Source organism: Geotrypetes seraphini, chromosome 1 (assembly GCF_902459505.1).
Source record: "Geotrypetes seraphini chromosome 1, aGeoSer1.1, whole genome shotgun sequence".
NCBI classification, from domain to species: Eukaryota; Metazoa; Chordata; class Amphibia; order Gymnophiona; family Dermophiidae; genus Geotrypetes; species Geotrypetes seraphini.
This window is the reverse complement of record NC_047084.1, coordinates 382,810,653-382,829,686: the sequence shown is the minus strand read 5'-3', so window position 1 is coordinate 382,829,686 and position 19,034 is coordinate 382,810,653. Positions and strand designations below refer to the sequence as shown.

Below are 19,034 nucleotides of genomic sequence, written 5' to 3'. Positions count from 1 at the left end.
TTTCTAAGTCAAAAGACCATAAGCCGTTATTAAGATGATTTGGGAAAATCCACTGCTTATTGCAAGAATAATCAGCATATAATCGGCGTGAGGGTTTTCTGACTCTGAAGCAGTCTAGACTATGTCTTCCTTGAAGTTTCTCAATATTGCTCTCTCAGGTGCTTGTAGCTCCCAGCCCTGCTCCTCTCTTCAGGTGGGGGAAGTCTTGGTGTGTTAATGTGCTCTCCCTGATGAGTGTGATGTAAGTTCTTGCACTACTTTTGTTTCTCTCAGGTCCTGAATCTATTTATTTATTTCCTGATATAATGACATGGGATTTGAAACCCCCCAACCCCCTGTTTTTGAAACTTGGATATTGTTTTCCCTGTCAGAGCCCATTCTGGACTGAACCTAAATGCAAAATCCAAAGAAAAGCTAGAAAGCAGGGTGAGAGGTCCGTTAAAAAAAAATCTTGACTAGTGTAGCTTTCTTCACTACCTTTCCACTGTTACTCAAGAAGGCGCCTGTTTTAGGCCTTAGCCAGTAAGTGAACGCTGCTGCTTTCCCTGAGCAACAGAGAAAGTGCTCTGAGCTGAGCGTATTTAAGTGTTCTCTTTATTCTACCTTCCATGATAAGCCATGCAAGGCAGCAAAACAGTCAGCGCTGATACATGAAGCAGGAAGGCTCTTCTTTCTAGCTATGCACAAGGAGCTGTAAGCATGCCCTTCCTTCCCGTAGGTAGTGTGGCCGAGCGGTCTAAGGCGCTGGATTAAGGTTCCAGTCTCTTTGGAGGCGTGGGTTCAAATCCCACCACTGCCAAGTTGTAGCTTTGTGTTTGCCCTGTGGGATCCTGCTCATTTTAATCTCAGTCTAGGGCTCTGTGTTCTCTACGCATCAGTATACTGTGTACAGAGGCAGGGCTGTTGCTCCAGAATAGAACAGGTGTCTCTCCTGTTGATGACCTAGCAACTTCATTTGTAAAGGAAACTGCCTTTGCTTCACTTTGCTTTTCTAAGGCACACACAAACGCCAATTCAGGGTGAAAGAGAGTCTTTTATCTGATTTTTAAGAAAAAAAAAAAAAAGCTAAACTGCGTTTCTCCTTCTGCAGTACTAAACCTGTTGAGCACGGCATTTGAAGCATACCTGCTACCATCCTCGTATATTAGATATATGCATCACTCAACCCATTTGGTACTTCTCCTTGATTGCCTAAGTTTTCACAGATACCGAAGCATGCGTACGGGAGATCGGGGAATATTTAGGATCCTCCCTAATCAGAGATACTCACCCAGAGTGACCTTGGCTTTCATCTGCATTGGTGGTATAGTGGTAAGCATAGCTGCCTTCCAAGCAGTTGACCCGGGTTCGATTCCCGGCCAATGCAATTTTGCTTCCTTAACGTTGTCGTCAGTGGCATTCTGTTGGAAACGCTTCTGTCCATTTCCCTTCCAAAGGCAGCCTGTGCGCATGAGCACGCAATCTTTCATCGCAGAGAGATGAGCTGAGGAACGGTTTCTTTCCCTTTTATCTTTTCTCTCTCTCTCTTGCTCCTCTCAAGTTCCTTTTATCTTTCCCCACTAGATCTTCCCGCTTTCCATATTTCGAGCTCTGATGCTAAGATGGGCAGATGGGGTGCCGGTACAAGGCTCTCATTACATTGACGCTTTCCGCACCCAGCATGTTTAGTCCTGATGGGCCCGGGGGAGGCGGACAAGGACGTCAGGCGTGCTGTCTGCTGTCTGCTACCGCTTCTCGGTCTTTTGGCTAAGGTCGGGTGTATGCGGGGCCACCAGTTAAACCGATTTTTACGGAATGAGAAAAGGGACAGAGAAGGGCGATGAAAATGGTAAACGGGAGGAAAGGCTAAAGTGGCCAGGGCTCTTCAGCCTGGAGAACAGACGGCACAGGGCAGATAGGATAGAGGTCTACCAAATATTGAGTGGAGTGAACCGATATGATGCGAATCGCTTGTTTACTCTTTCCTAAAATGCAAGGACTAGGTGGCATGCGATGAAGCTATTAATTAGTAGATTTCAAACAGACCGGAGAAAACATTTCTTCACTCATCCTGTTTAAGTAAACTGTGGAATTCGTTGCTGGGGAATGTGGTGAAGCAGTTAGCTTAACGGGGTTTAAAAAAAAAGGTTTCGATAATTTTCTAAGTCAAAAGACCATAAGCCGTTATTAAGATGATTTGGGAAAATCCACTGCTTATTGCAAGAATAATCAGCATATAATCGGCGTGAGGGTTTTCTGACTCTGAAGCAGTCTAGACTATGTCTTCCTTGAAGTTTCTCAATATTGCTCTCTCAGGTGCTTGTAGCTCCCAGCCCTGCTCCTCTCTTCAGGTGGGGGAAGTCTTGGTGTGTTAATGTGCTCTCCCTGATGAGTGTGATGTAAGTTCTTGCACTACTTTTGTTTCTCTCAGGTCCTGAATCTATTTATTTATTTCCTGATATAATGACATGGGATTTGAAACCCCCCAACCCCCTGTTTTTGAAACTTGGATATTGTTTTCCCTGTCAGAGCCCATTCTGGACTGAACCTAAATGCAAAATCCAAAGAAAAGCTAGAAAGCAGGGTGAGAGGTCCGTTAAAAAAAAATCTTGACTAGTGTAGCTTTCTTCACTACCTTTCCACTGTTACTCAAGAAGGCGCCTGTTTTAGGCCTTAGCCAGTAAGTGAACGCTGCTGCTTTCCCTGAGCAACAGAGAAAGTGCTCTGAGCTGAGCGTATTTAAGTATTCTCTTTATTCTACCTTCCATGATAAGCCATGCAAGGCAGCAAAACAGTCAGCGCTGATACATGAAGCAGGAAGGCTCTTCTTTCTAGCTATGCACAAGGAGCTGTAAGCATGCCCTTCCTTCCCGTAGGTAGTGTGGCCGAGCGGTCTAAGGCGCTGGATTAAGGTTCCAGTCTCTTTGGAGGCGTGGGTTCAAATCCCACCACTGCCAAGTTGTAGCTTTGTGTTTGCCCTGTGGGATCCTGCTCATTTTAATCTCAGTCTAGGGCTCTGTGTTCTCTACGCATCAGTATACTGTGTACAGAGGCAGGGCTGTTGCTCCAGAATAGAACAGGTGTCTCTCCTGTTGATGACCTAGCAACTTCATTTGTAAAGGAAACTGCCTTTGCTTCACTTTGCTTTTCTAAGGCACACACAAACGCCAATTCAGGGTGAAAGAGAGTCTTTTATCTGATTTTTAAGAAAAAAAAAAAAAGCTAAACTGCGTTTCTCCTTCTGCAGTACTAAACCTGTTGAGCACGGCATTTGAAGCATACCTGCTACCATCCTCGTATATTAGATATATGCATCACTCAACCCATTTGGTACTTCTCCTTGATTGCCTAAGTTTTCACAGATACCGAAGCATGCGTACGGGAGATCGGGGAATATTTAGGATCCTCTCTAATCAGAGATACTCACCCAGAGTGACCTTGGCTTTCATCTGCATTGGTGGTATAGTGGTAAGCATAGCTGCCTTCCAAGCAGTTGACCCTGGTTCGATTCCCGGCCAATGCAATTTTGCTTCCTTAACGTTGTCGTCAGTGGCATTCTGTTGGAAACGCTTCTGTCCATTTCCCTTCCAAAGGCAGCCTGTGCGCATGAGCACGCAATCTTTCATCGCAGAGAGATGAGCTGAGGAACGGTTTCTTTCCCTTTTATCTTTTCTCTCTCTCTCTTGCTCCTCTCAAGTTCCTTTTATCTTTCCCCACTAGATCTTCCCGCTTTCCATATTTCGAGCTCTGATGCTAAGATGGGCAGATGGGGTGCCGGTACAAGGCTCTCATTACATTGACGCTTTCCGCACCCAGCATGTTTAGTCCTGATGGGCCCGGGGGAGGCGGACAAGGACGTCAGGCGTGCTGTCTGCTGTCTGCTACCGCTTCTCGGTCTTTTGGCTAAGGTCGGGTGTATGCGGGGCCACCAGTTAAACCGATTTTTACGGAATGAGAAAAGGGACAGAGAAGGGCGATGAAAATGGTAAACGGGAGGAAAGGCTAAAGTGGCCAGGGCTCTTCAGCCTGGAGAACAGACGGCACAGGGCAGATAGGATAGAGGTCTACCAAATATTGAGTGGAGTGAACCGATATGATGCGAATCGCTTGTTTACTCTTTCCTAAAATGCAAGGACTAGGTGGCATGCGATGAAGCTATTAATTAGTAGATTTCAAACAGACCGGAGAAAACATTTCTTCACTCATCCTGTTTAAGTAAACTGTGGAATTCGTTGCTGGGGAATGTGGTGAAGCAGTTAGCTTAACGGGGTTTAAAAAAAAAGGTTTCGATAATTTTCTAAGTCAAAAGACCATAAGCCGTTATTAAGATGATTTGGGAAAATCCACTGCTTATTGCAAGAATAATCAGCATATAATCGGCGTGAGGGTTTTCTGACTCTGAAGCAGTCTAGACTATGTCTTCCTTGAAGTTTCTCAATATTGCTCTCTCAGGTGCTTGTAGCTCCCAGCCCTGCTCCTCTCTTCAGGTGGGGGAAGTCTTGGTGTGTTAATGTGCTCTCCCTGATGAGTGTGATGTAAGTTCTTGCACTACTTTTGTTTCTCTCAGGTCCTGAATCTATTTATTTATTTCCTGATATAATGACATGGGATTTGAAACCCCCCAACCCCCTGTTTTTGAAACTTGGATATTGTTTTCCCTGTCAGAGCCCATTCTGGACTGAACCTAAATGCAAAATCCAAAGAAAAGCTAGAAAGCAGGGTGAGAGGTCCGTTAAAAAAAAATCTTGACTAGTGTAGCTTTCTTCACTACCTTTCCACTGTTACTCAAGAAGGCGCCTGTTTTAGGCCTTAGCCAGTAAGTGAACGCTGCTGCTTTCCCTGAGCAACAGAGAAAGTGCTCTGAGCTGAGCGTATTTAAGTGTTCTCTTTATTCTACCTTCCATGATAAGCCATGCAAGGCAGCAAAACAGTCAGCGCTGATACATGAAGCAGGAAGGCTCTTCTTTCTAGCTATGCACAAGGAGCTGTAAGCATGCCCTTCCTTCCCGTAGGTAGTGTGGCCGAGCGGTCTAAGGCGCTGGATTAAGGTTCCAATCTCTTTGGAGGCGTGGGTTCAAATCCCACCACTGCCAAGTTGTAGCTTTGTGTTTGCCCTGTGGGATCCTGCTCATTTTAATCTCAGTCTAGGGCTCTGTGTTCTCTACGCATCAGTATACTGTGTACAGAGGCAGGGCTGTTGCTCCAGAATAGAACAGGTGTCTCTCCTGTTGATGACCTAGCAACTTCATTTGTAAAGGAAACTGCCTTTGCTTCACTTTGCTTTTCTAAGGCACACACAAACGCCAATTCAGGGTGAAAGAGAGTCTTTTATCTGATTTTTAAGAAAAAAAAAAAAAAGCTAAACTGCGTTTCTCCTTCTGCAGTACTAAACCTGTTGAGCACGGCATTTGAAGCATACCTGCTACCATCCTCGTAGATTAGATATATGCATCACTCAACCCATTTGGTACTTCTCCTGGATTGCCTAAGTTTTCACAGATACCGAAGCATGCGTACGGGAGATCGGGGAATATTTAGGATCCTCCCTAATCAGAGATACTCACCCAGAGTGAGCTTGGCTTTCATCTGCATTGGTGGTATAGTGGTGAGCATAGCTGCCTTCCAAGCAGTTGACCCGGGTTCGATTCCCGGCCAATGCAATTTTGCTTCCTTAACGTTGTCGTCAGTGGCATTCTGTTGGAAACGCTTCTGTCCATTTCCCTTCCAAAGGCAGCCTGTGCGCATGAGCACGCAATCTTTCATCGCAGAGAGATGAGCTGAGGAACGGTTTCTTTCCCTTTTATCTTTTCTCTCTCTCTCTTGCTCCTCTCAAGTTCCTTTTATCTTTCCCCACTAGATCTTCCCGCTTTCCATATTTCGAGCTCTGATGCTAAGATGGGCAGATGGGGTGCCGGTACAAGGCTCTCATTACATTGACGCTTTCCGCACCCAGCATGTTTAGTCCTGATGGGCCCGGGGGAGGCGGACAAGGACGTCAGGCGTGCTGTCTGCTGTCTGCTACCGCTTCTCGGTCTTTTGGCTAAGGTCGGGTGTATGCGGGGCCACCAGTTAAACCGATTTTTACGGAATGAGAAAAGGGACAGAGAAGGGCGATGAAAATGGTAAACGGGAGGAAAGGCTAAAGTGGCCAGGGCTCTTCAGCCTGGAGAACAGACGGCACAGGGCAGATAGGATAGAGGTCTACCAAATATTGAGTGGAGTGAACCGATATGATGCGAATCGCTTGTTTACTCTTTCCTAAAATGCAAGGACTAGGTGGCATGCGATGAAGCTATTAATTAGTAGATTTCAAACAGACCGGAGAAAACATTTCTTCACTCATCCTGTTTAAGTAAACTGTGGAATTCGTTGCTGGGGAATGTGGTGAAGCAGTTAGCTTAACGGGGTTTAAAAAAAAAGGTTTCGATAATTTTCTAAGTCAAAAGACCATAAGCCGTTATTAAGATGATTTGGGAAAATCCACTGCTTATTGCAAGAATAATCAGCATATAATCGGCGTGAGGGTTTTCTGACTCTGAAGCAGTCTAGACTATGTCTTCCTTGAAGTTTCTCAATATTGCTCTCTCAGGTGCTTGTAGCTCCCAGCCCTGCTCCTCTCTTCAGGTGGGGGAAGTCTTGGTGTGTTAATGTGCTCTCCCTGATGAGTGTGATGTAAGTTCTTGCACTACTTTTGTTTCTCTCAGGTCCTGAATCTATTTATTTATTTCCTGATATAATGACATGGGATTTGAAACCCCCCAACCCCCTGTTTTTGAAACTTGGATATTGTTTTCCCTGTCAGAGCCCATTCTGGACTGAACCTAAATGCAAAATCCAAAGAAAAGCTAGAAAGCAGGGTGAGAGGTCCGTTAAAAAAAAATCTTGACTAGTGTAGCTTTCTTCACTACCTTTCCACTGTTACTCAAGAAGGCGCCTGTTTTAGGCCTTAGCCAGTAAGTGAACGCTGCTGCTTTCCCTGAGCAACAGAGAAAGTGCTCTGAGCTGAGCGTATTTAAGTGTTCTCTTTATTCTACCTTCCATGATAAGCCATGCAAGGCAGCAAAACAGTCAGCGCTGATACATGAAGCAGGAAGGCTCTTCTTTCTAGCTATGCACAAGGAGCTGTAAGCATGCCCTTCCTTCCCGTAGGTAGTGTGGCCGAGCGGTCTAAGGCGCTGGATTAAGGTTCCAATCTCTTTGGAGGCGTGGGTTCAAATCCCACCACTGCCAAGTTGTAGCTTTGTGTTTGCCCTGTGGGATCCTGCTCATTTTAATCTCAGTCTAGGGCTCTGTGTTCTCTACGCATCAGTATACTGTGTACAGAGGCAGGGCTGTTGCTCCAGAATAGAACAGGTGTCTCTCCTGTTGATGACCTAGCAACTTCATTTGTAAAGGAAACTGCCTTTGCTTCACTTTGCTTTTCTAAGGCACACACAAACGCCAATTCAGGGTGAAAGAGAGTCTTTTATCTGATTTTTAAGAAAAAAAAAAAAAAGCTAAACTGCGTTTCTCCTTCTGCAGTACTAAACCTGTTGAGCACGGCATTTGAAGCATACCTGCTACCATCCTCGTAGATTAGATATATGCATCACTCAACCCATTTGGTACTTCTCCTGGATTGCCTAAGTTTTCACAGATACCGAAGCATGCGTACGGGAGATCGGGGAATATTTAGGATCCTCCCTAATCAGAGATACTCACCCAGAGTGAGCTTGGCTTTCATCTGCATTGGTGGTATAGTGGTGAGCATAGCTGCCTTCCAAGCAGTTGACCCGGGTTCGATTCCCGGCCAATGCAATTTTGCTTCCTTAACGTTGTCGTCAGTGGCATTCTGTTGGAAACCCTTCTGTCCATTTCCCTTCCAAAGGCAGCCTGTGCGCATGAGCACGCAATCTTTCATCGCAGAGAGATGAGCTGAGGAACGGTTTCTTTCCCTTTTATCTTTTCTCTCTCTCTCTTGCTCCTCTCAAGTTCCTTTTATCTTTCCCCACTAGATCTTCCCGCTTTCCATATTTCGAGCTCTGATGCTAAGATGGGCAGATGGGGTGCCGGTACAAGGCTCTCATTACATTGACGCTTTCCGCACCCAGCATGTTTAGTCCTGATGGGCCCGGGGGAGGCGGACAAGGACGTCAGGCGTGCTGTCTGCTGTCTGCTACCGCTTCTCGGTCTTTTGGCTAAGGTCGGGTGTATGCGGGGCCACCAGTTAAACCGATTTTTACGGAATGAGAAAAGGGACAGAGAAGGGCGATGAAAATGGTAAACGGGAGGAAAGGCTAAAGTGGCCAGGGCTCTTCAGCCTGGAGAACAGACGGCACAGGGCAGATAGGATAGAGGTCTACCAAATATTGAGTGGAGTGAACCGATATGATGCGAATCGCTTGTTTACTCTTTCCTAAAATGCAAGGACTAGGTGGCATGCGATGAAGCTATTAATTAGTAGATTTCAAACAGACCGGAGAAAACATTTCTTCACTCATCCTGTTTAAGTAAACTGTGGAATTCGTTGCTGGGGAATGTGGTGAAGCAGTTAGCTTAACGGGGTTTAAAAAAAAAGGTTTCGATAATTTTCTAAGTCAAAAGACCATAAGCCGTTATTAAGATGATTTGGGAAAATCCACTGCTTATTGCAAGAATAATCAGCATATAATCGGCGTGAGGGTTTTCTGACTCTGAAGCAGTCTAGACTATGTCTTCCTTGAAGTTTCTCAATATTGCTCTCTCAGGTGCTTGTAGCTCCCAGCCCTGCTCCTCTCTTCAGGTGGGGGAAGTCTTGGTGTGTTAATGTGCTCTCCCTGATGAGTGTGATGTAAGTTCTTGCACTACTTTTGTTTCTCTCAGGTCCTGAATCTATTTATTTATTTCCTGATATAATGACATGGGATTTGAAACCCCCCAACCCCTGTTTTTGAAACTTGGATATTGTTTTCCCTGTCAGAGCCCATTCTGGACTGAACCTAAATGCAAAATCCAAAGAAAAGCTAGAAAGCAGGGTGAGAGGTCCGTTAAAAAAAAATCTTGACTAGTGTAGCTTTCTTCACTACCTTTCCACTGTTACTCAAGAAGGCGCCTGTTTTAGGCCTTAGCCAGTAAGTGAACGCTGCTGCTTTCCCTGAGCAACAGAGAAAGTGCTCTGAGCTGAGCGTATTTAAGTGTTCTCTTTATTCTACCTTCCATGATAAGCCATGCAAGGCAGCAAAACAGTCAGCGCTGATACATGAAGCAGGAAGGCTCTTCTTTCTAGCTATGCACAAGGAGCTGTAAGCATGCCCTTCCTTCCCGTAGGTAGTGTGGCCTGAGCGGTCTAAGGCGCTGGATTAAGGTTCCAGTCTCTTTGGAGGCGTGGGTTCAAATCCCACCACTGCCAAGTTGTAGCTTTGTGTTTGCCCTGTGGGATCCTGCTCATTTTAATCTCAGTCTAGGGCTCTGTGTTCTCTACGCATCAGTATACTGTGTACAGAGGCAGGGCTGTTGCTCCAGAATAGAACAGGTGTCTCTCCTGTTGATGACCTAGCAACTTCATTTGTAAAGGAAACTGCCTTTGCTTCACTTTGCTTTTCTAAGGCACACACAAACGCCAATTCAGGGTGAAAGAGAGTCTTTTATCTGATTTTTAAGAAAAAAAAAAAAAAGCTAAACTGCGTTTCTCCTTCTGCAGTACTAAACCTGTTGAGCACGGCATTTGAAGCATACCTGCTACCATCCTCGTAGATTAGATATATGCATCACTCAACCCATTTGGTACTTCTCCTGGATTGCCTAAGTTTTCACAGATACCGAAGCATGCGTACGGGAGATCGGGGAATATTTAGGATCCTCCCTAATCAGAGATACTCACCCAGAGTGAGCCTTGGCTTTCATCTGCATTGGTGGTATAGTGGTGAGCATAGCTGCCTTCCAAGCAGTTGACCCGGGTTCGATTCCCGGCCAATGCAATTTTGCTTCCTTAACGTTGTCGTCAGTGGCATTCTGTTGGAAACCGCTTCTGTCCATTTCCCTTCCAAAGGCAGCCTGTGCGCATGAGCACGCAATCTTTCATCGCAGAGAGATGAGCTGAGGAACGGTTTCTTTCCCTTTTATCTTTTCTCTCTCTCTCTTGCTCCTCTCAAGTTCCTTTTATCTTTCCCCACTAGATCTTCCCGCTTTCCATATTTCGAGCTCTGATGCTAAGATGGGCAGATGGGGTGCCGGTACAAGGCTCTCATTACATTGACGCTTTCCGCACCCAGCATGTTTAGTCCTGATGGGCCCGGGGGAGGCGGACAAGGACGTCAGGCGTGCTGTCTGCTGTCTGCTACCGCTTCTCGGTCTTTTGGCTAAGGTCGGGTGTATGCGGGGCCACCAGTTAAACCGATTTTTACGGAATGAGAAAAGGGACAGAGAAGGGCGATGAAAATGGTAAACGGGAGGAAAGGCTAAAGTGGCCAGGGCTCTTCAGCCTGGAGAACAGACGGCACAGGGCAGATAGGATAGAGGTCTACCAAATATTGAGTGGAGTGAACCGATATGATGCGAATCGCTTGTTTACTCTTTCCTAAAATGCAAGGACTAGGTGGCATGCGATGAAGCTATTAATTAGTAGATTTCAAACAGACCGGAGAAAACATTTCTTCACTCAATCCTGTTTAAGTAAACTGTGGAATTCGTTGCTGGGGAATGTGGTGAAGCAGTTAGCTTAACGGGGTTTAAAAAAAAAGGTTTCGATAATTTTCTAAGTCAAAAGACCATAAGCCGTTATTAAGATGATTTGGGAAAATCCACTGCTTATTGCAAGAATAATCAGCATATAATCGGCGTGAGGGTTTTCTGACTCTGAAGCAGTCTAGACTATGTCTTCCTTGAAGTTTCTCAATATTGCTCTCTCAGGTGCTTGTAGCTCCCAGCCCTGCTCCTCTCTTCAGGTGGGGGAAGTCTTGGTGTGTTAATGTGCTCTCCCTGATGAGTGTGATGTAAGTTCTTGCACTACTTTTGTTTCTCTCAGGTCCTGAATCTATTTATTTATTTCCTGATATAATGACATGGGATTTGAAACCCCCCAACCCCCTGTTTTTGAAACTTGGATATTGTTTTCCCTGTCAGAGCCCATTCTGGACTGAACCTAAATGCAAAATCCAAAGAAAAGCTAGAAAGCAGGGTGAGAGGTCCGTTAAAAAAAAATCTTGACTAGTGTAGCTTTCTTCACTACCTTTCCACTGTTACTCAAGAAGGCGCCTGTTTTAGGCCTTAGCCAGTAAGTGAACGCTGCTGCTTTCCCTGAGCAACAGAGAAAGTGCTCTGAGCTGAGCGTATTTAAGTGTTCTCTTTATTCTACCTTCCATGATAAGCCATGCAAGGCAGCAAAACAGTCAGCGCTGATACATGAAGCAGGAAGGCTCTTCTTTCTAGCTATGCACAAGGAGCTGTAAGCATGCCCTTCCTTCCCGTAGGTAGTGTGGCCGAGCGGTCTAAGGCGCTGGATTAAGGTTCCAGTCTCTTTGGAGGCGTGGGTTCAAATCCCACCACTGCCAAGTTGTAGCTTTGTGTTTGCCCTGTGGGATCCTGCTCATTTTAATCTCAGTCTAGGGCTCTGTGTTCTCTACGCATCAGTATACTGTGTACAGAGGCAGGGCTGTTGCTCCAGAATAGAACAGGTGTCTCTCCTGTTGATGACCTAGCAACTTCATTTGTAAAGGAAACTGCCTTTGCTTCACTTTGCTTTTCTAAGGCACACACAAACGCCAATTCAGGGTGAAAGAGAGTCTTTTATCTGATTTTTAAGAAAAAAAAAAAAAGCTAAACTGCGTTTCTCCTTCTGCAGTACTAAACCTGTTGAGCACGGCATTTGAAGCATACCTGCTACCATCCTCGTAGATTTAGATATATGCATCACTCAACCCATTTGGTACTTCTCCTGGATTGCCTAAGTTTTCACAGATACCGAAGCATGCGTACGGGAGATCGGGGAATATTTAGGATCCTCCCTAATCAGAGATACTCACCCAGAGTGACCTTGGCTTTCATCTGCATTGGTGGTATAGTGGTGAGCATAGCTGCCTTCCAAGCAGTTGACCTGTGTTCGATTCCCGGCCAATGCAATTTTGCTTCCTTTACGTTGTCGTCAGTGGCATTCTGTTGGAAACCCTTCTGTCCATTTCCCTTCCAAAGGCAGCCTGTGCGCATGAGCACGCAATCTTTCATCGCAGAGAGATGAGCTGAGGAACGGTTTCTTTCCCTTTTATCTTTTCTCTCTCTCTCTTGCTCCTCTCAAGTTCCTTTTATCTTTCCCCACTAGATCTTCCCGCTTTCCATATTTCGAGCTCTGATGCTAAGATGGGCAGATGGGGTGCCGGTACAAGGCTCTCATTACATTGACGCTTTCCGCACCCAGCATGTTTAGTCCTGATGGGCCCGGGGGAGGCGGACAAGGACGTCAGGTGTGCTGTCTGCTGTCTGCTACCGCTTCTCGGTCTTTTGGCTAAGGTCGGGTGTATGCGGGGCCACCAGTTAAACCGATTTTTACGGAATGAGAAAAGGGACAGAGAAGGGCGATGAAAATGGTAAACGGGAGGAAAGGCTAAAGTGGCCAGGGCTCTTCAGCCTGGAGAACAGACGGCACAGGGCAGATAGGATAGAGGTCTACCAAATATTGAGTGGAGTGAACCGATATGATGCGAATCGCTTGTTTACTCTTTCCTAAAATGCAAGGACTAGGTGGCATGCGATGAAGCTATTAATTAGTAGATTTCAAACAGACCGGAGAAAACATTTCTTCACTCAACCTGTTTAAGTAAACTGTGGAATTCGTTGCTGGGGAATATGGTGAAGCAGTTAGCTTAACGGGGTTTAAAAAAAAGGTTTCGATAATTTTCTAAGTCAAAAGACCATAAGCCGTTATTAAGATGATTTGGGAAAATCCACTGCTTATTGCAAGAATAATCAGCATATAATCGGCGTGAGGGTTTTCTGACTCTGAAGCAGTCTAGACTATGTCTTCCTTCAAGTTTCTCAATATTGCTCTCGCAGGTGCTTGTAGCTCCCAGCCCTGCTCCTCTCTTCAGGTGGGGGAAGTCTTGGTGTGTTAATGTGCTCTCCCTGATGAGTGTGATGTAAGTTCTTGCACTACTTTTGTTTCTCTCAGGTCCTGAATCTATTTATTTATTTCCTGATATAATAACATGGGATTTGAAACCCCCCAACCCCCTGTTTTTGAAACTTGGATATTGTTTTCCCTGTCAGAGCCCATTCTGGACTGAACCTAAATGCAAAATCCAAAGAAAAGCTAGAAAGCAGGGTGAGAGGTCCGTTAAAAAAAAATCTTGACTAGTGTAGCTTTCTTCACTACCTTTCCACTGTTACTCAAGAAGGCGCCTGTTTGAGGCCTTAGCCAGTAAGTGAACGCTGCTGCTTTCCCTGAGCAACAGAGAAAGTGCTCTGAGCTGAGCGTATTTAAGTGTTCTCTTTATTCTACCTTCCATGATAAGCCGTGCAAGGCAGCAAAACAGTCAGCGCTGATACATGAAGCAGGAAGGCTCTTCTTTCTAGCTATGCACAAGGAGCTGTAAGCATGCCCTTCCTTCCCGTAGGTAGTGTGGCCGAGCGGTCTAAGGCGCTGGATTAAGGTTCCAGTCTCTTTGGAGGCGTGGGTTCAAATCCCACCACTGCCAAGTTGTAGCTTTGTGTTTGCCCTGTGGGATCCTGCTCATTTTAATCTCAGTCTAGGGCTCTGTGTTCTCTACGCATCAGTATACTGTGTACAGAGGCAGGGCTGTTGCTCCAGAATAGAACAGGTGTCTCTCCTGTTGATGACCTAGCAACTTCATTTGTAAAGGAAACTGCCTTTGCTTCACTTAGCTTTTCTAAGGCACACACAAACGCCAATTCAGGGTGAAAGAGAGTCTTTTATCTGATTTTTAAGAAAAAAAAAAAAGCTAAACTGCGTTTCTCCTTCTGCAGTACTAAACCTGTTGAGCACGGCATTTGAAGCATACCTGCTACCATCCTCGTAGATTAGATATATGCATCACTCAACCCATTTGGTACTTCTCCTGGATTGCCTAAGTTTTCACAGATACCGAAGCATGCGTACGGGAGATCGGGGAATATTTAGGATCCTCCCTAATCAGAGATACTCACCCAGAGTGACCTTGGCTTTCATCTGCATTGGTGGTATAGTGGTGAGCATAGCTGCCTTCCAAGCAGTTGACCCGGGTTCGATTCCCGGCCAATGCAATTTTGCTTCCTTAACGTTGTCGTCAGTGGCATTCTGTTGGAAACCCTTCTGTCCATTTCCCTTCCAAAGGCAGCCTTGCCATGAGCACGCAATCTTTCATCGCAGAGAGATGAGCTGAGGAACGGTTTCTTTCCCTTTTATCTTTTCTCTCTCTCTCTTGCTCCTCTCAAGTTCCTTTTATCTTTCCCCACTAGATCTTCCCGCTTTCCATATTTCGAGCTCTGATGCTAAGATGGGCAGATGGGGTGCCGGTACAAGGCTCTCATTACATTGACGCTTTCCGCACCCAGCATGTTTAGTCCTGATGGGCCCGGGGGAGGCGGACAAGGACGTCAGGCGTGCTGTCTGCTGTCTGCTACCGCTTCTCGGTCTTTTGGCTAAGGTCGGGTGTATGCGGGGCCACCAGTTAAACCGATTTTTACGGAATGAGAAAAGGGACAGAGAAGGGCGATGAAAATGGTAAACGGGAGGAAAGGCTAAAGTGGCCAGGGCTCTTCAGCCTGGAGAACAGACGGCACAGGGCAGATAGGATAGAGGTCTACCAAATATTGAGTGGAGTGAACCGATATGATGCGAATCGCTTGTTTACTCTTTCCTAAAATGCAAGGACTAGGTGGCATGCGATGAAGCTATTAATTAGTAGATTTCAAACAGACCGGAGAAAACATTTCTTCACTCAACCTGTTTAAGTAAACTGTGGAATTCGTTGCTGGGGAATGTGGTGAAGCAGTTAGCTTAACGGGGTTTAAAAAAAAAGGTTTCGATAATTTTCTAAGTCAAAAGACCATAAGCCGTTATTAAGATGATTTGGGAAAATCCACTGCTTATTGCAAGAATAATCAGCATATAATCGGCGTGAGGGTTTTCTGACTCTGAAGCAGTCTAGACTATGTCTTCCTTGAAGTTTCTCAATATTGCTCTCTCAGGTGCTTGTAGCTCCCAGCCCTGCTCCTCTCTTCAGGTGGGGGAAGTCTTGGTGTGTTAATGTGCTCTCCCTGATGAGTGTGATGTAAGTTCTTGCACTACTTTTGTTTCTCTCAGGTCCTGAATCTATTTATTTATTTCCTGATATAATGACATGGGATTTGAAACCCCCCAACCCTCTGTTTTTGAAACTTGGATATTGTTTTCCCTGTCAGAGCCCATTCTGGACTGAACCTAAATGCAAAATCCAAAGAAAAGCTAGAAAGCAGGGTGAGAGGTCCGTTAAAAAAAAATCTTGACTAGTGTAGCTTTCTTCACTACCTTTCCACTGTTACTCAAGAAGGCGCCTGTTTGAGGCCTTAGCCAGTAAGTGAACGCTGCTGCTTTCCCTGAGCAACAGAGAAAGTGCTCTGAGCTGAGCGTATTTAAGTGTTCTCTTTATTCTACCTTCCATGATAAGCCATGCAAGGCAGCAAAACAGTCAGCGCTGATACATGAAGCAGGAAGGCTCTTCTTTCTAGCTATGCACAAGGAGCTGTAAGCATGCCCTTCCTTCCCGTAGGTAGTGTGGCTGAGCGGTCTAAGGCGCTGGATTAAGATTCCAGTCTCTTTGGAGGCGTGGGTTCAAATCCCACCACTGCCAAGTTGTAGCTTTGTGTTTTCCCTGTGGGATCCTGCTCATTTTAATCTCAGTCTAGGGCTCTGTGTTCTCTACGCATCAGTATACTGTGTACAGAGGCAGGGCTGTTGCTCCAGAATAGAACAGGTGTCTCTCCTGTTGATGACCTAGCAACTTCATTTGTAAAGGAAACTGCCTTTGCTTCACTTTGCTTTTCTAAGGCACACACAAACGCCAATTCAGGGTGAAAGAGAGTCTTTTATCTGATTTTTAAGAAAAAAAAAAAAAGCTAAACTGCGTTTCTCCTTCTGCAGTACTAAACCTGTTGAGCACGGCATTTGAAGCATACCTGCTACCATCCTTGTAGATTAGATATATGCATCACTCAACCCATTTGGTACTTCTCCTGGATTGCCTAAGTTTTCACAGATACCGAAGCATGCGTACGGGAGATCGGGGAATAGTTAGGATCCTCCCTAATCAGAGATACTCACCCAGAGTGACCTTGGCTTTCATCTGCATTGGTGGTATAGTGGTGAGCATAGCTGCCTTCCAAGCAGTTGACCCGGGTTTGATTCCCGGCCAATGCAATTTTGCTTCCTTAACGTTGTCGTCAGTGGCATTCTGTTGGAAACCCTTCTGTCCATTTCCCTTCCAAAGGCAGCCTGTGCGCATGAGCACGCAATCTTTCATCGCAGAGAGATGAGCTGAGGAACGGTTTCTTTCCCTTTTATCTTTTCTCTCTCTCTCTTGCTCCTCTCAAGTTCCTTTTATCTTTCCCCACTAGATCTTCCCGCTTTCCATATTTCGAGCTCTGATGCTAAGATGGGCAGATGGGGTGCCGGTACAAGGCTCTCATTACATTGACGCTTTCCGCACCCAGCATGTTTAGTCCTGATGGGCCCGGGGGAGGCGGACAAGGACGTCAGGCGTGCTGTCTGCTGTCTGCTACCGCTTCTCGGTCTTTTGGCTAAGGTCGGGTGTATGCGGGGCCACCAGTTAAACCGATTTTTACGGAATGAGAAAAGGGACAGAGAAGGGCGATGAAAATGGTAAACGGGAGGAAAGGCTAAAGTGGCCAGGGCTCTTCAGCCTGGAGAACAGACGGCACAGGGCAGATAGGATAGAGGTCTACCAAATATTGAGTGGAGTGAACCGATGTGATTCGAATCGCTTGTTTACTCTTTCCTAAAATGCAAGGACTAGGTGGCATGCGATGAAGCTATTAATTAGTAGATTTCAAACAGACCGGAGAAAACATTTCTTCACTCAACCTGTTTAAGTAAACTGTGGAATTCGTTGCTGGGGAATGTGGTGAAGCAGTTAGCTTAACGGGGTTTAAAAAAAAAAGGTTTCGATAATTTTCTAAGTCAAAAGACCATAAGCCGTTATTAAGATGATTTGGGAAAATCCACTGCTTATTGCAAGAATAATCAGCATATAATCGGCGTGAGGGTTTTCTGACTCTGAAGCAGTCTAGACTATGTCTTCCTTGAAGTTTCTCAATATTGCTCTCTCAGGTGCTTGTAGCTCCCAGCCCTGCTCCTCTCTTCAGGTGGGGGAAGTCTTGGTGTGTTAATGTGCTCTCCCTGATGAGTGTGATGTAAGTTCTTGCACTACTTTTGTTTCTCTCAGGTCCTGAATCTATTTATTTATTTCCTGATATAATGACATGGGATTTGAAACCCCCCAACCCCCTGTTTTTGAAACTTGGATATTGTTTTCCCTGTCAGAGCCCATTCTGGACTGAACCTAAATGCAAAATCCAAAGAAAAGCTAGAAAGCAGGGTGAGAGGTCCGTTTAAAAAAAAATCTTGACTAGTGTAGCTTTCTTCACTACCTTTCCACTGTTACTCAAGAAGGCGCCTGTTTGAGGCCTTAGCCAGTAAGTGAACGCTGCTGCTTTCCTTGAGCAACAGAGAAAGTGCTCTGAGCTGAGCGTATTTAAGTGTTCTCTTTATTCTACCTTCCATGATAAGCCATGCAAGGCAGCAAAACAGTCAGCGCTGATACATGAAGCAGGAAGGCTCTTCTTTCTAGCTATGCACAAGGAGCTGTAAGCATGCCCTTCCTTCCCGTAGGTAGTGTGGCCGAGCGGTCTAAGGCGCTGGATTAAGGTTCCAGTCTCTTTGGAGGCGTGGGTTCAAATCCCACCACTGCCAAGTTGTAGCTTTGTGTTTGCCCTGTGGGATCCTGCTCATTTTAATCTCAGTCTAGGGCTCTGTGTTCTCTACGCATCAGTATACTGTGTACAGAGGCAGGGCTGTTGCTCCAGAATAGAACAGGTGTCTCTCCTGTTGATGACCTAGCAACTTCATTTGTAAAGGAAACTGCCTTTGCTTCACTTTGCTTTTCTAAGGCACACACAAACGCCAATTCAGGGTGAAAGAGAGTCTTTTATCTGATTTTTAAGAAAAAAAAAAAAGCTAAACTGCGTTTCTCCTTCTGCAGTACTAAACCTGTTGAGCACGGCATTTGAAGCATACCTGCTACCATCCTCGTAGATTTGATATATGCATCACTCAACCCATTTGGTACTTCTCCTGGATTGCCTAAGTTTTCACAGATACCGAAGCATGCGTACGGGAGATCGGGGAATATTTAGGATCCTCCCTAATCAGAGATACACACCCAGAGTGACCTTGGCTTTCATCTGCATTGGTGGTATAGTGGTGAGCATAGCTGCCTTCCAAGCAGTTGACCTGTGTTCGATTCCCGGCCAATGCAATTTTGCTTCCTTTCCGTTGTCGTCAGTGGCATTCTGTTGGAAACCCTTCTGTCCATTTCCCTTCCAAAGGCAGCCTGTGCGCATGAGCACGCAATCTTTCATCGCAGAGAGATGAGCTGAGGAACGGTTTCTTTCCCTTTTATCTTTTCTCTCTCTCTCTTGCTCCTCTCAAGTTCCTTTTATCTTTCCCCACTAGATCTTCCCGCTTTCCATATTTCGAGCTCTGATGCTAAGATGGGCAGATGGGGTGCCGGTACAAGGCTCTCATTACATTGACGCTTTCCGCACCCAGCATGTTTAGTCCTGATGGGCCCGGGGGAGGCGGACAAGGACGTCAGGTGTGCTGTCTGCTGTCTGCTACCGCTTCTCGGTCTTTTGGCTAAGGTCGGGTGTATGCGGGGCCACCAGTTAAACCGATTTTTACGGAATGAGAAAAGGGACAGAGAAGGGCGATGAAAATGGTAAACGGGAGGAAAGGCTAAAGTGGCCAGGGCTCTTCAGCCTGGAGAACAGACGGCACAGGGCAGATAGGATAGAGGTCTACCAAATATTGAGTGGAGTGAACCGATATGATG

General features: G+C 45.7%; 18 non-coding genes across 18 annotated transcripts; all 18 read left to right on the top strand.

Moving 5' to 3' along the window:
- Positions 1-717: 717 nt before the first annotated feature.
- TRNAL-AAG lies at positions 718-799 on the top strand. Its single transcript has one exon. It is a non-coding gene; the product is annotated as a tRNA-Leu (tRNA).
- A 495-nt stretch (positions 800-1,294) lies between these two features.
- TRNAG-UCC lies at positions 1,295-1,366 on the top strand. Its single transcript has one exon. It is a non-coding gene; the product is annotated as a tRNA-Gly (tRNA).
- Positions 1,367-2,854: 1,488 nt separating this feature from the next.
- On the top strand, positions 2,855-2,936 carry TRNAL-AAG. The gene has a single exon. It is a non-coding gene; the product is annotated as a tRNA-Leu (tRNA).
- Positions 2,937-3,430: 494 nt separating this feature from the next.
- TRNAG-UCC lies at positions 3,431-3,502 on the top strand. Its single transcript has one exon. It is a non-coding gene; the product is annotated as a tRNA-Gly (tRNA).
- A 1,488-nt stretch (positions 3,503-4,990) lies between these two features.
- On the top strand, positions 4,991-5,072 carry TRNAL-AAG. The gene has a single exon. It is a non-coding gene; the product is annotated as a tRNA-Leu (tRNA).
- A 495-nt stretch (positions 5,073-5,567) lies between these two features.
- Positions 5,568-5,639, top strand: TRNAG-UCC. The gene has a single exon. It is a non-coding gene; the product is annotated as a tRNA-Gly (tRNA).
- A 1,488-nt stretch (positions 5,640-7,127) lies between these two features.
- TRNAL-AAG lies at positions 7,128-7,209 on the top strand. The gene has a single exon. It is a non-coding gene; the product is annotated as a tRNA-Leu (tRNA).
- A 495-nt stretch (positions 7,210-7,704) lies between these two features.
- On the top strand, positions 7,705-7,776 carry TRNAG-UCC. The gene has a single exon. It is a non-coding gene; the product is annotated as a tRNA-Gly (tRNA).
- A 1,487-nt stretch (positions 7,777-9,263) lies between these two features.
- Positions 9,264-9,346, top strand: TRNAL-AAG. The gene has a single exon. It is a non-coding gene; the product is annotated as a tRNA-Leu (tRNA).
- A 496-nt stretch (positions 9,347-9,842) lies between these two features.
- On the top strand, positions 9,843-9,914 carry TRNAG-UCC. The gene has a single exon. It is a non-coding gene; the product is annotated as a tRNA-Gly (tRNA).
- A 1,490-nt stretch (positions 9,915-11,404) lies between these two features.
- On the top strand, positions 11,405-11,486 carry TRNAL-AAG. Its single transcript has one exon. It is a non-coding gene; the product is annotated as a tRNA-Leu (tRNA).
- A 495-nt stretch (positions 11,487-11,981) lies between these two features.
- TRNAG-UCC lies at positions 11,982-12,053 on the top strand. Its single transcript has one exon. It is a non-coding gene; the product is annotated as a tRNA-Gly (tRNA).
- A 1,487-nt stretch (positions 12,054-13,540) lies between these two features.
- Positions 13,541-13,622, top strand: TRNAL-AAG. Its single transcript has one exon. It is a non-coding gene; the product is annotated as a tRNA-Leu (tRNA).
- A 493-nt stretch (positions 13,623-14,115) lies between these two features.
- TRNAG-UCC lies at positions 14,116-14,187 on the top strand. Its single transcript has one exon. It is a non-coding gene; the product is annotated as a tRNA-Gly (tRNA).
- A 1,486-nt stretch (positions 14,188-15,673) lies between these two features.
- TRNAL-AAG lies at positions 15,674-15,755 on the top strand. Its single transcript has one exon. It is a non-coding gene; the product is annotated as a tRNA-Leu (tRNA).
- A 494-nt stretch (positions 15,756-16,249) lies between these two features.
- TRNAG-UCC lies at positions 16,250-16,321 on the top strand. Its single transcript has one exon. It is a non-coding gene; the product is annotated as a tRNA-Gly (tRNA).
- A 1,490-nt stretch (positions 16,322-17,811) lies between these two features.
- TRNAL-AAG lies at positions 17,812-17,893 on the top strand. The gene has a single exon. It is a non-coding gene; the product is annotated as a tRNA-Leu (tRNA).
- A 493-nt stretch (positions 17,894-18,386) lies between these two features.
- Positions 18,387-18,458, top strand: TRNAG-UCC. The gene has a single exon. It is a non-coding gene; the product is annotated as a tRNA-Gly (tRNA).
- The last annotated feature ends 576 nt before the right edge of the window (positions 18,459-19,034 follow it).